The sequence below is a fragment of the Mirounga leonina genome, unplaced genomic scaffold (assembly GCF_011800145.1).
Source record: "Mirounga leonina isolate KUSES-001 unplaced genomic scaffold, KU_Mleo_1.0 Mir_53, whole genome shotgun sequence".
NCBI lineage: Eukaryota > Metazoa > Chordata > Mammalia > Carnivora > Phocidae > Mirounga > Mirounga leonina.
The window spans coordinates 35,798,887-35,813,867 of NW_023270807.1; the positions used below are offsets into that span (position 1 = coordinate 35,798,887).

Genomic DNA, 14,981 nt, shown 5'->3' on the forward strand with positions numbered 1-14,981 from the left:
CTGATTCAAGAAGTAGACAATTTGAGGCCCTGGGTGGTTCAGTCAGTTAAGCGTTGGATTCTTAATTTTGGCTAAGGTCATGATCTCAGGGTCATGAGATTGAGCCCTGTGATGGGCTCTTGACTGTTTAAGATTCTCTCCCTCCCTCTCCCTCTGCCCCTACTCCCTCACACCCCCCACTGTGCTCTCCCTCTCTCTAAAAAAAAGTAGACAACTTGATTACACTATGTACATTGAGAAGACAAGGGGTTACTGAGCTACCACTGAATACGAACAAAGACCCTATCAATTCTTGTATTTGAACTTTTAAACATTTAAATCTGAGATTATTTTAAAAATTCCAGGCCATAGAAATGGGTGAAAAACTCCCAATTCATTTATGAGACCAGCATACCTTTAATAAAAAACTCTAGTAAAGATGGTGTCAGAAGGGAAAACTAAGGAATTATGTAATTCATGATTAAAGATTGGCAAAATCTACTGCGCACGCGTGGCTTGTGAGTGGACGATCCCGGGCGTCAAGGTTATAGACAATTCGTGAAATGAGTGACTCTGATGATGACGATATGCCCCGGCTGTCTTCCCACACCTTAGCAGCCCTCCAGGAATTTTATGCTGAGCAGAAGCAACATAGTGACCCAGGCGGGGATGATAAATATAGCATTGGAATAATAGAACTGGCAGCTGAGCCAGTTTTGGTACAGTCAGGAAACCGCTTTGCGACTTGCGAAGGAAGCGATTGCAGCTGCTGGAGAAGGTGGCAGAATAGCCTGTGTGAGCGCCCCCCAGTGTTTAGCAGAAACTGGGAGCCCTACACAGAGAAGATTTTCTGTATACGTCTTTGAATATGACAAAAGATTTGCTATATACGGAGAGGAGTTTATCTTCTATGATTACAATAATCCATTGGATTTACCTGAAAAAAATTGCCGCACAGAGTTTTGACATCGTAATAGCAGATCCCCCCTACCTTTCCAAGGAGTGTCTCAGAAAAACATCAGAAATCATCAAGTATCTGACTCAGGGCAAGATTCGGCTGTGCACAGGTGCTGTCATGGAAGAAGAAGCAGCAGAACTTCCTGGCGTGAAGATGTGCAAGTTTATTCCAAAACACACCCAGACCCTGTGAAATGAGTTTCGCTGTTATGTGGTCTAAGCTAGACCATGAAATCTAAATGCAGATAGTAATATAATATGTAAAGGATCCTGTGTGACATTTCTCGCTTATTATTTCCTTGGTGGATTGAAAAGTTATAACCTCCTCCCCTCCCCTGCAAAGTGGGGCTCTCCCTGGCCTAATTTTCAAAATAAAGAATATAACATCTCATTATGACTTCCTGACTGCAGGCATCTCTAGAATTCGGGATGCTTTTGCCAACTTGAATCCATAGAATTATAGTGGGAAGAAATCTTTTTTTTTTTTTTTTTAAAGATTTTATTTATTTGACAGAGAGAAACACAGCTAAAGAGGGAACACAAGCAGGGGGAGTGGGAGAGGGAGAAGCAGGCTTCCCACCGAGCAGAGAGCCTGATGCGGGGCTCAATCCCAGGACGCCGGGATCATGACCTGAGCTGAAGGCAGATGCTTAACGACTGAGCCACCCAGGTGCCCCTAGTGGGAAGAAATCTTAGAACTTATCTAAAATCTGCTCTCACCTAAGAACAGGTAAAAAACCGAAGTACAAACAGCTTAGTGGCTTGGCCAAGACCTGAATTAGGACCTAGGCCTCTGCCTCACGCCGTCTGCCCCCTTAACACGGGCCCGTTCCGACTCTACCCGGACCCGCTGATTGTTCACAGCAGCTTTCCTGGGGTGTCGTAGGACTTGTGAAGGGGCCCGTCATCTGCTCCAGCCCCTCAAGGAGACACGACTAGCCTCCATGAAAGAAGTTGAGAATCCTTGGAACTAGTATCTGAAAGCCTCCTCCTCGCCCCGGTTCTTGGAGGGACGACAGGCACGTAGCCCAGGTGCCCTCTGTGCGCGCACCGCCCCTGCACCCTCGGCTAAAGCCACAGCAATGCTCCAGGCGAGAAACTGAAACTGCCATCTGCAAACCAAACACAACAGCAAAAAGGACGTGAGAAGCATGCTAGACTGTTCTATTTCAAAAGTTATCCATCCTTCATCCACACCACCGCACATTACTGATACCTGCAACTTGGATGGCTTTCAAGGGCCTTGTGCTGAGTGAAAAAAGCCGGTCCCCAAAGCTTACATACTGTGTTTCTATTGATGTAACATTCTTGAATGGAGAGCAGATTGGTGGTTGGCAGAGGTTAAGGGGGTGGGGGGGTGGGACCACAAAAGGGAGATCTTAGGGGAAGTGGAGCTCTTGTGCATCTTGATTGTGCAGTGATTACACACAACTCCACGGGGGGCATTACACAGGACCCGCACACGCACGCAACACTGGTGAACTCCGCGTGAGGTCTGTGGGTGGTGCGCAGTGTCCAGTTCCTGGGGCTGGTTCTGTGCTTGGTCAAGATGTTCTCATTGCGGGCAACTGGGTAAAAGACACACAAGACCTCTCTGTAGTGTTTTTGCAATTTCCTGTGAATCTAGAATCATCTCAAAATAAAAACTTTAAAAAAAGGGGGGGGGGTGAAGAATAACACTTCCCCACCTCAGGTGACTTGCTTTGCTAACAAAACATGAAAGGAAGTGCCAAGCAGAGCTTTATTTTCTCTCTGACATGGTTACCAGCAGTTTTCCACACACAAGCAGGTGCTCGAGGGGAGCGGTGGGCCTGCAGTGGATGTGGAGGGCGAGCAGGAAATACACGTCTGCTTTTGAAAATCAGAGACTGGGGATGGTTACTGCAGCGAAAACCCAGCCCGTCCTGGAGAGCCTGGTGCCCTGGCGCCAGCGCTCAGGAAATGGGGCTTGGGGTGGGGGGGGCTTGCTCCCGTCTGTTCTTTCTTAGCCTTCGACGGTCCTACTTTGGGATAATTTTTAATTTACTTTATTTTTTTATTTTTTTAAAGATTTTATTTATTTATTTGAGAGAGAGAGAGAGAGAGAGCACATGAGAGGGGGGAGGGTCAGAGGGAGAAGCAGACTCCCCGCTGAGCAGGGAGTCCGATGCGGGACTCGATCCAGGGACCCCAGGATCATGACCTGAGCCGAAGGCAGTCGCTTAACCAACTGAACCACCCAGGCGCCCCTAATTTTTAATTTACTTTAAAAATCACTGGGTATTTTTATGAGACATTTATATTTTTATCAGTACATAAGCACCTGCCACATGTGAAGTATTCAATAAATGTTTGTTGTTTAAAAAATAATTTAAAAAAAGATTGACAAAATCTAAATAAAACATTGGCAATTAGAATCCAGTAATAAAGAAACAAGTGATAACCAAGTTTAGGGATCAGAAAATATGTCAATTGTTATCTCAAAGATTAAAGGAGGAAATTTATATGATCATATAAAATTTAATTATTCATAAATTATGAATAAATTAAATTATTATTAAATTAAATTATTATAAATAAATTAAATATATATAATAAATTAAATATATAAATATATATAAATATATATAAATATATATAAATATATAAATTATTATAAATAAATTAAATTATTATAGAGAATTATTCTCTAATCTTTGAGATTAGAGAAATATGTTATAATATAGACTATAATATCTTAGTAACAAAATATATTAAATGGTGAAACACAACCAGGTAATTTAATATCAAGAACTATGCGTGCCTGAGTGGCTCAGTCGGTTAAGCATGTGCCTTCGGCTCCAGTCATGATCCCGGAGTCCTGGGAACGAGTTCCACATCGGGCTCCTTGCTCAGTGGGAAGCCAGTTCTCCCTCTACCCCTCCCCCCTGCTCACGATCTTTCCCTCTAAAATAAATAAATAAAATCTTAAAAAAAAAAAAAGAACTATACAGGCTCTCATGCTACTCAACATTGTTTTTTCACATACAGCAAATGTCCTAAGATAAGAGAATGAAATAACTGCTATAAAAACCTTGGAAAATAAGAGGTGACTGTTTTATATTGAGTAGGGGACTATGTAACTAGAAAACAGGAAACTTTTAAAGAAAATTTGATACATTGCTTTGATAAATAAATACACGATGAGAATCTAGAAAAGAAATCGGGGGAAAATTATTCACAGTAATGGCCGAGACCTATAAAATACTTAGGAATAAATTTTACAAAAAAGCATATGCCTTGAATGAGAAAACTATACAATTTAATTGATGGTCATAAGACCTGCAGGAATGGATAATGAAGAACCATGTTTTTATTTTATTTTATTTTTTAAGGATTTTATTTATTTGACAGAGACACAGCGAGAGAGGGAACACAAGCAGGGGGAGTGGGAGAGGGAGAAGCAGGCTTCCCGCGGAGCAGGGAGCCCGATGCGGGGCTCGATCCCAGGACCCTGGGATCATGACCTGAGCCGAAGGCAGACGCTTAACGACTGAGCCACCCAGATACCCCAGAACCATGTTTTTAGATGCAATGGTATTATACTGTAAGAACATCAATTCCTTTCTAATTTTATATAACTATAATTCAATTTTATATAATACCAGTAGTGTTATTGTTTTATATGTAAAATCTCAAAGCTTATACAAAAGGAAAAACGCCTGAGAGGAGCCAGGAAAAGAAATATCAGAATGTATGACAAAGCCGCTGTAAACAAATCAATTTGGAATCTGGGGAGGAAAACAATAAAATGAGGTGTGTTTAAACAGACTGAAGCAGAGCAAGACACAAGAAACCACATGAAAAAGAGACACCAACAACACACAAAGGGTGAAAATAACATAGCAAATACTGAAGTGAGCCAGTAACCCGTGTTCATTGTGACCATGTCTCTACCTGCTGTTCATTTAGGTTGTTGGCTTTAGAATAAATTGTTGCTTGTCACCAACAGTATTTGAAGTACTAATTAGCATATTATAACAGTCCTTCAGTTGTCTTCATATTAAATCATTAGAGACTTGGCTACAAATAGGATAACCACAGAACTCCTGGGGAGAAATTATTCTCTAGACACAACATCAGTCATGATTTCCTCAAGTTGTCAAGTAACCTAAAAAACCCAGGGCAAGACTAGGTTCATGGATTGGAGATTCCATCCTTCCTGGGATAGGCAATGGCTGTTTAGACTTTTTCTTTCTTTCTCAGACTTTTTGACAGTGACTTCACTGATAAGTATATTTTAGATTTTGGATTTTGCCCCTACATAAAACCCAGTTCCTATACAGCACCCTTCCTCTCTTTTCCTCCTCTGTCCCCTCCCAGCCACGCACATGCCTATCTCCTCTCTCTCTCTCTCTCCCTCTCTGCCTTCCTCTTTTCCTCCTTCCCGCACACACACAACTGAAATGTTTCAGGAAAACAGGTTTTTGGGGTTTTTGTTGTTGTGGTTGTTGTTTTTAAGCTCTATACTCAACATGGGGCTTAAACTCAAGATAAAGAGTTGCATGCTTTACTGACTGAGCCAGCCAGATGCCCCAAGAAACAATTATATTTCTAAAGAAAGGTATTCTGATAATTTGTTTTAGCCTTTTAAAAAGATGTTCCTTAAAATTCACTAAACTGATATCATCATCCACAGTTTGAGTAACAGTAAGGTTTTAATCTTATATGCTCCAAAGATTTAAATACACAAGTAAAATTTTATCTACTGACAATTTGGATATGTTTATATACACTTTATAAATTATGAAAACTATTTTGTGGGGCACCTGGCTTGCTCATGAGAAGAGCATTGGACTCTTGATCTCAGGGTTGTGAGTTCAAGTCCCATGTTGGGTGCAGAGATTACTTAAATAAATAAATAAACTTCTTTAAAAACTTTTTTTAATTCCTAATTTTTTGGCTTAAAAATGTTACTAGAAGATAATACTAAATTTTGGGGGGTAGATATTGAAGCAGGTTGTTTTCTAATTCTGTTTATTGTAATTATTATTGGCATGATCAAATTGGCAATAACTAATACACTTATCTACATTTGTTTTATTTTTAGATTTTGATAGAGAGAGAGCACGAGCAGGGGGAAGGGACAGACGGAGAGGGAGAAGCAGTCTCCCCGCTGAGCAGGGAGCCCCACGTGGTGCTCAATCCGAGGGCCCTGGGATTATGACCCAAACCAAAGGCAGACACCTAACCGATTGAGCCACCCAGGCACCCCCTCTACATTTGTTTTAAAATGTCCAAAAGCAAAATTACAATTTCTGATTATATACAAAGATGACCTTAGATATTTTTATTAATTTGCTTGAATTAACTTAGCCTGGTTACCTTCACATTATTAATAAATATACAAATAAAATATTTAATCTCAGGGGTACATATTATTTCTTTGAAAAGACACATTTTCTCACAGCAATTTCTTAAGGTAAACTTTACCCCTAACATGGGGCTTGTACTCATGACCCCCGAGATGAAGAATCGCATGCTCTACCAACTGAGCCAGCCAGGTGTTTCATCTCACACTAATTTTTATTTTTATTTTTTTTAAAGATTTTATTTATTTATTTGACAGAGAGAGACACAGCGAGAGAGGGAACACAAGCAGGCAGAATGAGAGAGAGAGAAACAGGCTTCCTGCTGAGCAGGGAGCCCGATGTGGGGCTCAATCCCAGGACCCTGGGATCATGACCTGAGCTGAAGGCAGACGCTTAATGACTGAGCCACCCAGGTGCCCCTCACACTGATTTTTAAAAAAGGACTTTTCTATTCAAGAATCATGTCATTCATGACTTTTCTAAGAGAAAGTAACTAAAAATTCAGAAATCTAAAATACTGAAAATTTTTAATTTTTAAAATATAAGCTTCTCTTTGAAGTATATCATGAATTATACAGGTCATGACTGACTGTATAGCTTGATGAATATATAGCCAAGGGAATCCACCTGTGTAATCACCACTGAGGTAAAAAAATAGAACATCACCAGCATCTCAGAAGCCTGCCACAATACCTCTTCTTAATCTTCCGACCCTTCTTAATACATCATTTTGAATATCTAGTAAACTAGATAAATTAGATGATTTAGATTATTAGGTTATTGTTCAGCAAACTTCATTACCTACACATTCATGATAAGACTATTCATCCTGCCCCATTGATGCTGGGCTTGCTCATCTGACTTTCTCTGGCCAATAGAATGTGGGCAGAAGTAGCAGTGTGTTCATTCTGAGTTCAGACTTTAAAAGACACAGGATGTTTCTGACCTCTGACCCAAGGAGAGTATACCCCAGGTAGCCACTGGACCTTCATCTTGAACCCCAGAATGAGACACTAGAACGGAGCTGAATTTACCAGCAGCCTGGATTAGAGTTGTCCCAGGAGAACTATATACTTACCCAGGAGAAAAATGAATGCTTTTTGTTATATGTCATTGAGATCTGGTTGGCTACACAGAAAAGACTGACCAATATAATAATTATTTGGTAAATCTCAAAGCCTATGTGAATGAACTCAGGTTATTACTCTGTGAATACATTTAATGCTTTGATCTCTTCAAACTTATGTTTATTCTTAACTGTAGGATAATATTTAACTCTGACATATTAGACACTTCCTGGTCAGTGATTGCTTGATACTTCCTTGAGCTATTTCAAGAAACTACTATTTTTAAAGCAAGAAAACATCCATTTCCAGTGTTTTCATTTATTTAACAAGCATTTTTTTTCAGGAGACTATTGTGTATCACTGATTTGTTTAAACAGTACTTCCCACACCAAATCTTTTGCTGTTTTTAAGTATTATATATAAATATTATGTATAGTAATTTTTATATTACATCAACATATCAACTTTGAATATTTCATTCATAACCTTTAGAGAAGATACAATTTATTTTCATTTTGACATTGTTTATAAGATGGCAATATCACAAATGTTTAACACATATGAAACTGAAGGATAACTGGTGAAAATAATAATGATAAGTATTGTGAAAATGCACTTTTTAGAAAAATGAGATAAAATGTATATACAGATTCTTTATAAAAATTTAATCATCTGTGGAATAGTGATTTAAATTTAAATTCCATGTTCCCATGGAGAGTTGGGCAAAGCCCCTTCTCTCTAATGACAAAGTTCTAAAATGTCCTAAAAAACTCATTTCTGAAGGACCTCCACTCTCAAGAATATGGACCTGCCAGAGCTCAAGTTCATTTAGCTCAGTTCCATTCCACAAACATTTACTGAGTGCATGCCTTTTATGCCCCAGTTGATTCTGGATGTCCAAAGACAGGTAAGATCTCAGTCAGCTCACACAGAGGTAAACAAACATTCAGTATAATATGAAGCGTACTAACATAAAGATCTGCACAAAATATCTCAGTGGGCATTAAATCCAATCTGAGAGTTGAATCATATTAATGATAATGTCTAAATAAGAATCAACAAACCAATTACTGAAAATGATACTTATAACCAATTAGGGATTTATAAAAATATAATTTTGCAGATTTTAAACACCACTAATTTTTTGGTGTATTTTCTGAACTATTTACGTAGGCTTTGGAGAATGGAACTTTCTGAATTGTGACACTGAATTCTTTATGCAGATCATCTATTTATAACATATATATTTATGGTTTCCTGTCTTAAAATTTAATTCAGTCTTGGGGCGCCTGGGTGGCTCAGTCATTAAGCGTCTGCCTTCGGCTCAGGTCTTTGATCCGAGGGTCCTGGGATTGAGCCCCACATCGGGCTCCCTGCTCCAAGGGAGGCCTGCTTCTCCCTCTCCCCCTCCCCCTGCTTGTGTTAATTCAGTCTTGTTTTTCTACTTTCTCAAAGCTTCTTTATTTTATTTATTTAAAAGATTTTATTTATTTATTTGACAGAGAGAGACACAGCGAGAGAGGGAACACAAGCAGGGGGAGTGGGAGAGGGAGATGCAGGCTTCCTGCCGAGCAGGGAGCCCGCTGTGGGGCTCAATCCCAGGACCCTGGGATCATGACCTGAGCTGAAGGCAGATGCTTAATGACTGAGCCACCCAGGCACCCCTCAAAGCTTCTTTAAATGGTACATTTGATTTTTAAAATTAAATAATATCCATAAATTCAAGTGTAATCATGTATTTATAATATGCAAGAAAAATGGATATTCAATTACTTTTCTCATTATATTCCTAAACTATAGCAGGAAGACTTCTGTAGAGTAGGAAAAATTTTTAGAAGTTATATGTCTTATATAAGTTTCTATGAATTTTTTAATATTCAGATTTCATCAAAACAATAGAAAAAGAAATTCCATAATTGACTTCTTGTATTATCCTGTTTAAAACAAAGCTAATTTCAAATAAGTTTTAGCACTGATTTTATTTTTAAAGTTTTTTTCTTGTTCAAATATATTTACAAAAAAATATATATATATTTACAAGCTTTTCTAGTATGTAGCAAATTCAAAATTATACATGAATGTATTCTTTTAAATACATTTGTTTACAATATCTATTGGTGGGATTGATAATATGATGCTTGTAAACCTCTTTTTAGTTTGCAAAATGCTTTCATTCTTGCATTGTCTTAGTCTTTTCTCTGAGCAGGAGGTATTATTATCATTGCTATTTTATTGATGAGTAAATTGAGTCTTAGTGAGATTAAATGACTTATACAGGTCACAGGCTTGGAGAGCCAGGCCTGGAACCTGTTTCCTTCTCACACTACTCACCTCATTTATATAAGTTTAAACATAACTCTGCACTTCCAGAATGCCTTCACTCATTTGCTTTCTTTTAATTACTACAAATTGGTTAGGATACATCTGACCCATTTAAGTCTGAAAAAAAAACCTGACTATTCTTTATCCCTTTTCAAATTACCGCACTGAGCTGAAGATCACTGGATATGGCAAATTAGATGGAAGATTTTTTTAAAAAAGATTTATGTATTTTAGAGAGAGAGAGAGAGTGTGTGCACATGAGTGGGTGGAGGGGTAGAAGGAGAGAGAGAGAGAAACCCCAGCTGACTCCCCACTGAGCATAGAGCCTGAAGCGGGGCTCGATCTCAAGACCCTGAGATCATGACCTGAGCAGAAATCAAGAGTTGGGCGCTCAACCGACTGAGCCAACCAGGCACCACACATTTTGTTTTTAAGTAATCTCTGGACCCAACGTGGGGCTCGAACATAAAAGCCTGATATCAAGAGTTGCATACTCTACTGACTGAGCCAGCCAGGTGCCCTTGGAAGATTGTTTTTTAAGACATTTGACAGTTATATGTTTGAGCTGATGATCTTTGGTCACACTTGTGCTTTTCAGTTTTAATTATAATGCCACTAGAACAATTCAGGAAAAACTAGTTGGGAATAAGGGAATAAGGCAAACCATAGTTACAGAAAATTCCAGGAGACAGAATGGTAAAAAATGTGTGGTGATCAGGTTAAGAAAAATTTTTTAAAGTATCTATTGGGGCTCAGTCAGTTAAGCGTCTGACTCTTGATCTCAGCTCAGGTCTTGATCTCAGGATCGTGAGTTCAAGTCCCTTGTTGGGTTCCAAGAAAAAAAAAATCAGACAAAATATCTATTGATAAATGACATTTCAGCTTTAATTTTAGTCTTTTATCTTGAAAATACTTCTAAAATATATTAGGCTACCTTCTTTCTAGAGTAAGTTCAGGAATGATGTTTAAAACATCATTCAATCTTCTTAACAAAATCATTTATGATTTTACAGGGATCATCAAATATTAGTTTTTCATGATAAAGTACGGGAGATGCAGATGTTGATGAGATATGAAGATGGGCTAAGATATATCCTAAGGAAAAAATCCCAAGACTATCTCTTTAGGGATCTGCTTCTTTTCTGTAATTTGTTTCCCTACAAATGCCAGATAATTACTATTAATGCAAACTTACTAATAACTGAGACAATGATAAAAAAATTTCTTTTACAAGTTATAGCGTTGCAAATATCTCACTTATTCATTAAATAAGCACTTGAGCACCTATTTCTTTCTTTTTTGTAAGATAGGGATAATGATAAAACTTTTCTATATTAATCGGGGTTTTTGGCTGAAAGCAACAGAAACAAACTCTGGCTAACTTATCCAGGAGAAGAATGTATTGGACAAGTATCATGTAGCTCACACAATCACTGAGGATGATGGAGAACTGGTGTGTAAGATGGGCAGGGCCATTCATTTAGGATGTCACTGTCAGCACTGTCACGACCAGACCTGGGTTGCCATAATTATCTCTACACCACTGTGAAATACCTCTATCTCAGCATCTTTGCATCACTTTGTCCAGATTCCAAGTTTCAGGTGAGAGCATCCAATTGAGTTAACCTGGGTCTCATGCCATGACTATGCCCTAGGTGCCAGATAGTGGCGAGCAGGACTTTGGCCAAACTCAGTTTCCAAAGTGTGAAGTGGGCCCTGCTCCTACCAAGACTCAAAATTAAGAATTCTTGGGACGCCTGGGTGGCTCAGTTGGTTAAGCATCTGCCTTCAGCTCATATCATGATCCCAGGGTCCCGGGATCAAATCCCACATCAGGCTCCCTGCTCAGTGGGGGGTCTGCTTCTCCCTCTGCCTGTTCTGCCTGCTTGTGCTTTCTCTCTCTCCCTGGCAAATAAATAAAATCTTTAACAATAAATAAGTAACATTAAAAAATTAAGAATTCTCCACAAATGATGGGAATTAAGAAGCTAGGCAGGCAAAAAGCACCTCCTCATTGTATTACCTCACAGGCCTCTGAGAATTTATTGGGATGATTTATGTAAAGTGCTTGGTATAGTGCTAGTACACAGCATTCAATACATTTCAGCACTTATTATAATTCAATGAGCCAGGCATTGTGCTCATCTTCTAGGAATAAGAAAAAATAATAGGGCAAAATTGCTAATTAAAAAGCTCAGTATTTTGGAGCGTTGTTACAGAGGGAAACAGGTATAAAAATGTAATGATAATACCACTTAATAAGTGCTACAATATAGGTATGAAGTGGGTGCTCTGGAAAACAGAGAAAAGAAAAACAAATTCTGCCAGAGTCAGGACAGAGGAAATAACAGACTGAGTTTTGATGTCTGAGGGGAGCATTATAAAAGGACTGGGCATGTGTGCATTCCTATGACTAGGGTAAGTTCAGGATTATGAAAGATTCTGTAATCATATAAATGAGTTTTAACTGATCTGAAAGTCACCAGGATTTTGTAGAAGAGATGACATAATCAGATTTAAGAGGAGGGGTAACTCTAGGAGTGGAGAGAGAATAGACTAGAATGAGCAGAGCCAATGTGAGGAGTTCAGACTGTGTTCAGTTGGGGGATACACAGAAGTAAAATATCAATAGTGAAATAAGTGTTGGAAGAGATATATGCAATGAGTCCTGAGAGAGAGATGAAAAAGACCACCAAGCTGCACCTAAGTTTTGGATAGGGGGTTAAGGAAAACTTCTTCTTCCTTTTTTAAAGTGTATTTTTTTATTTTTATTTTTTTAAAAAAATATTTATTTGACAGAGACAGAGAGAGCACAGTAGGCAGAGCAGCAGGCAGAGGGAAAGGGAAAAGCAGGTTCTCTGCTGAGTAGGAAGCCCGACCTGGGGCTCGATCCCAGGACCCTGGCATCATGACCTGAGCCGAAGGCAGATGCTTAAGCAACTGAGCCACCCAGGCGCCCCTGAAGTTTATTTTTTTATTTAAGTAATCTCTACATGCAAGGTGGGGCTTGAACTCACAACCTTGAGATCAAGAGCTGCATGCTCTTCTGTCTGAGTCAGCCAGGTGTCCTGGGAAAACTTCTTAGAGTTACCCCTCCTCTTAAATCTGATTATGTCATCTCTTCTACAAAATCCTTAGTAAGTAGACTTTTCGTTGTAAAGGCGACGTGTGTTTTCATCATCTAATTTAATTCAATTTTGCAAAGCTACTTCATATTTAATTTTCAAATGATTCACAAGTATGTCACTTATAAAACCAGTAAAATTTGAACGACAGAAAAGATCGGGTTCTAGTAAGTAAATGCGGTCCAGGGGCCAGAGACCCTCCGCTACCCAAAGCAGAATAGCAAGGTCGCTCCCGTCGCAGCGCAGCGCAGCGCAGCCCCAGCCCACCTGACGGGAGCCAGGCTAAATCACACTCCAATGTCATAAAGGGCGTAACTATCTTTTCTGAACACATCAACACTTCAAAATGGCCTGTGTAAAGTATAAGAAATGGAAAGAGGCAGTGGGTGGAAATGAGATTGGATAGATAAGCAGGGCTAAGACAGTGGTCCAAAATGCAAATGATTCCAAAGACAGGCAAGTAACTATGTGAAGAAGCCTGGTTTAGGACAGCTTTAGGGGGGTTTAGGACAGTGATGAACTGAGGAACAATGAAAAGGCATTAAAATTCAATTAACAGAAAAAGCAAGACAAATCCCCACTGTGCTTCTTAAACAAAAACAGTATAAGGATCACATAACACATCTTAATTAATTTGGATTTTATACTAAGGGTAGTAGAATGTCACTATAGGAGTTTAAAAAGAGGAGTCAGTAGACTTTTATAAAATATAAACCTGGTGACAATGTAGAGACTGGATTAAAAGGGGACAGGATTGCAGCCTGGTTAAATGGTTAGGTGGCTAAAGCAGTATGCAAAATCTGAAATGATGGTGGCGTGAAATAAGATAATGGTAGTGGCTATTAGGAAAAAATGGATACATTCCAGAGATATGGAGCTTGAAGCAAAGGGACTCAGTAATGGACGTGGGGACAAAGAGCGAGAGAGAAAAAAAATCACAAGTTATTACTCACAATAAACTATATCACCTTCTATTGGTCTGCCACAGCCTTTTAATCTTAAATCCAAAATGAAGTCAAAGCAGTGAACTGAAATTACTCTCTCCTTATTCTTATTTTTTTTTTCCAATTTGCTTTGAAATGTAGTTTTATATACTTAAGATTTACCTCCTGGCAATCAGGAATTAAATTTCTGAGATTGCTGTAAATTATTTCCTTTCTTGGTTTCTCTTCCTCTTTCTTACTTCTCTTTTATTCCCAGTATTTTGTCTTAGTTGAACGCTAAATATCTCACCATAACTTAGCTTTCCCACCAAAAGAACTGTGGGAAAACTTTGTATCTGAAACTTGTCTCATCAGAATCTTGTAGATTGCCTGAAGTTTCCTAGTTGCTACTCAGAAATGTTGAGGAAAAAAGTGTAATTCTCATGTGTCTGTACTCTTAACTTTTTTCACCGGAGACATTTAGCGTTACAATCAATCATTACCATTTCCTTTTCTTAAGCTTCTTTTCGTTGTAAAGGCGACGTGTGTTTTCATCATCTAATTCAGTTTTGCAAAGCTACTTCATATTTAATTTTCAAATGGTTCACAGGTATGTCACTTATAAAACCAGTAAAATTTGGACGACAGAAAAGATCGGGTTCTAGTAAGTAAATGCGGTCCAGGGGCCAGAGACCCTCCGCTACCCAAAGCAGAATAGCAAGGTCGCTCCCGTCGCAGCGCAGCGCAGCCCCAGCCCACCCGACCGGAGCCCAGTTTGCAGCCTTCCTCCCTCCGCAACAACGCTGCATCGTTCCCGCCCGTCCTCTAGTAAAACGCGGGGTCCTCGCCCCCTGCCTGAACAACTGTCTCCCTCCGTGAACAGATTCTTGCTGTTGCCGGACTGCACGGTCACCGCATCCAGACCGGAGAGAACTTGCTTCGCAGGGGCAGGAGACAACCGTGCCGAAGAAGGCCGTCTCGCAGGGGGAGGAACAAGGACCGTCGGCGGCGCCCGCGGCCGCCCCTTCTCGCGCTCCAGCGCGCCCACCTCAGCCCCGGAGGCTCTGCGCCGCCGGCCGGGGGCGAGCGGAGGGGCGGGGCAGCCACGCGAGCCGAGCGCCCCTTCCCGGAGCGCGCGCCCGTGCGCCCGTGCGCCCGCGCGCGCGGTCGGCCCGCCCCGGCCCGCCGCGCCCCCGCCCCCTTGGGCGCTCCGTAGCCGTGACGTGCGCGCGCCGAGGCTGGGGACTAGGTTGGGCGCCGGCGGGCGGGCGGAGACGG

At 40.2% G+C, this 14,981-nt stretch overlaps 1 pseudogene; it reads left to right on the forward strand.

Moving 5' to 3' along the window:
• Positions 1–245: 245 nt before the first annotated feature.
• Positions 246–1,156, forward strand: LOC118001015 (annotated as a pseudogene).
• The last annotated feature ends 13,825 nt before the right edge of the window (positions 1,157–14,981 follow it).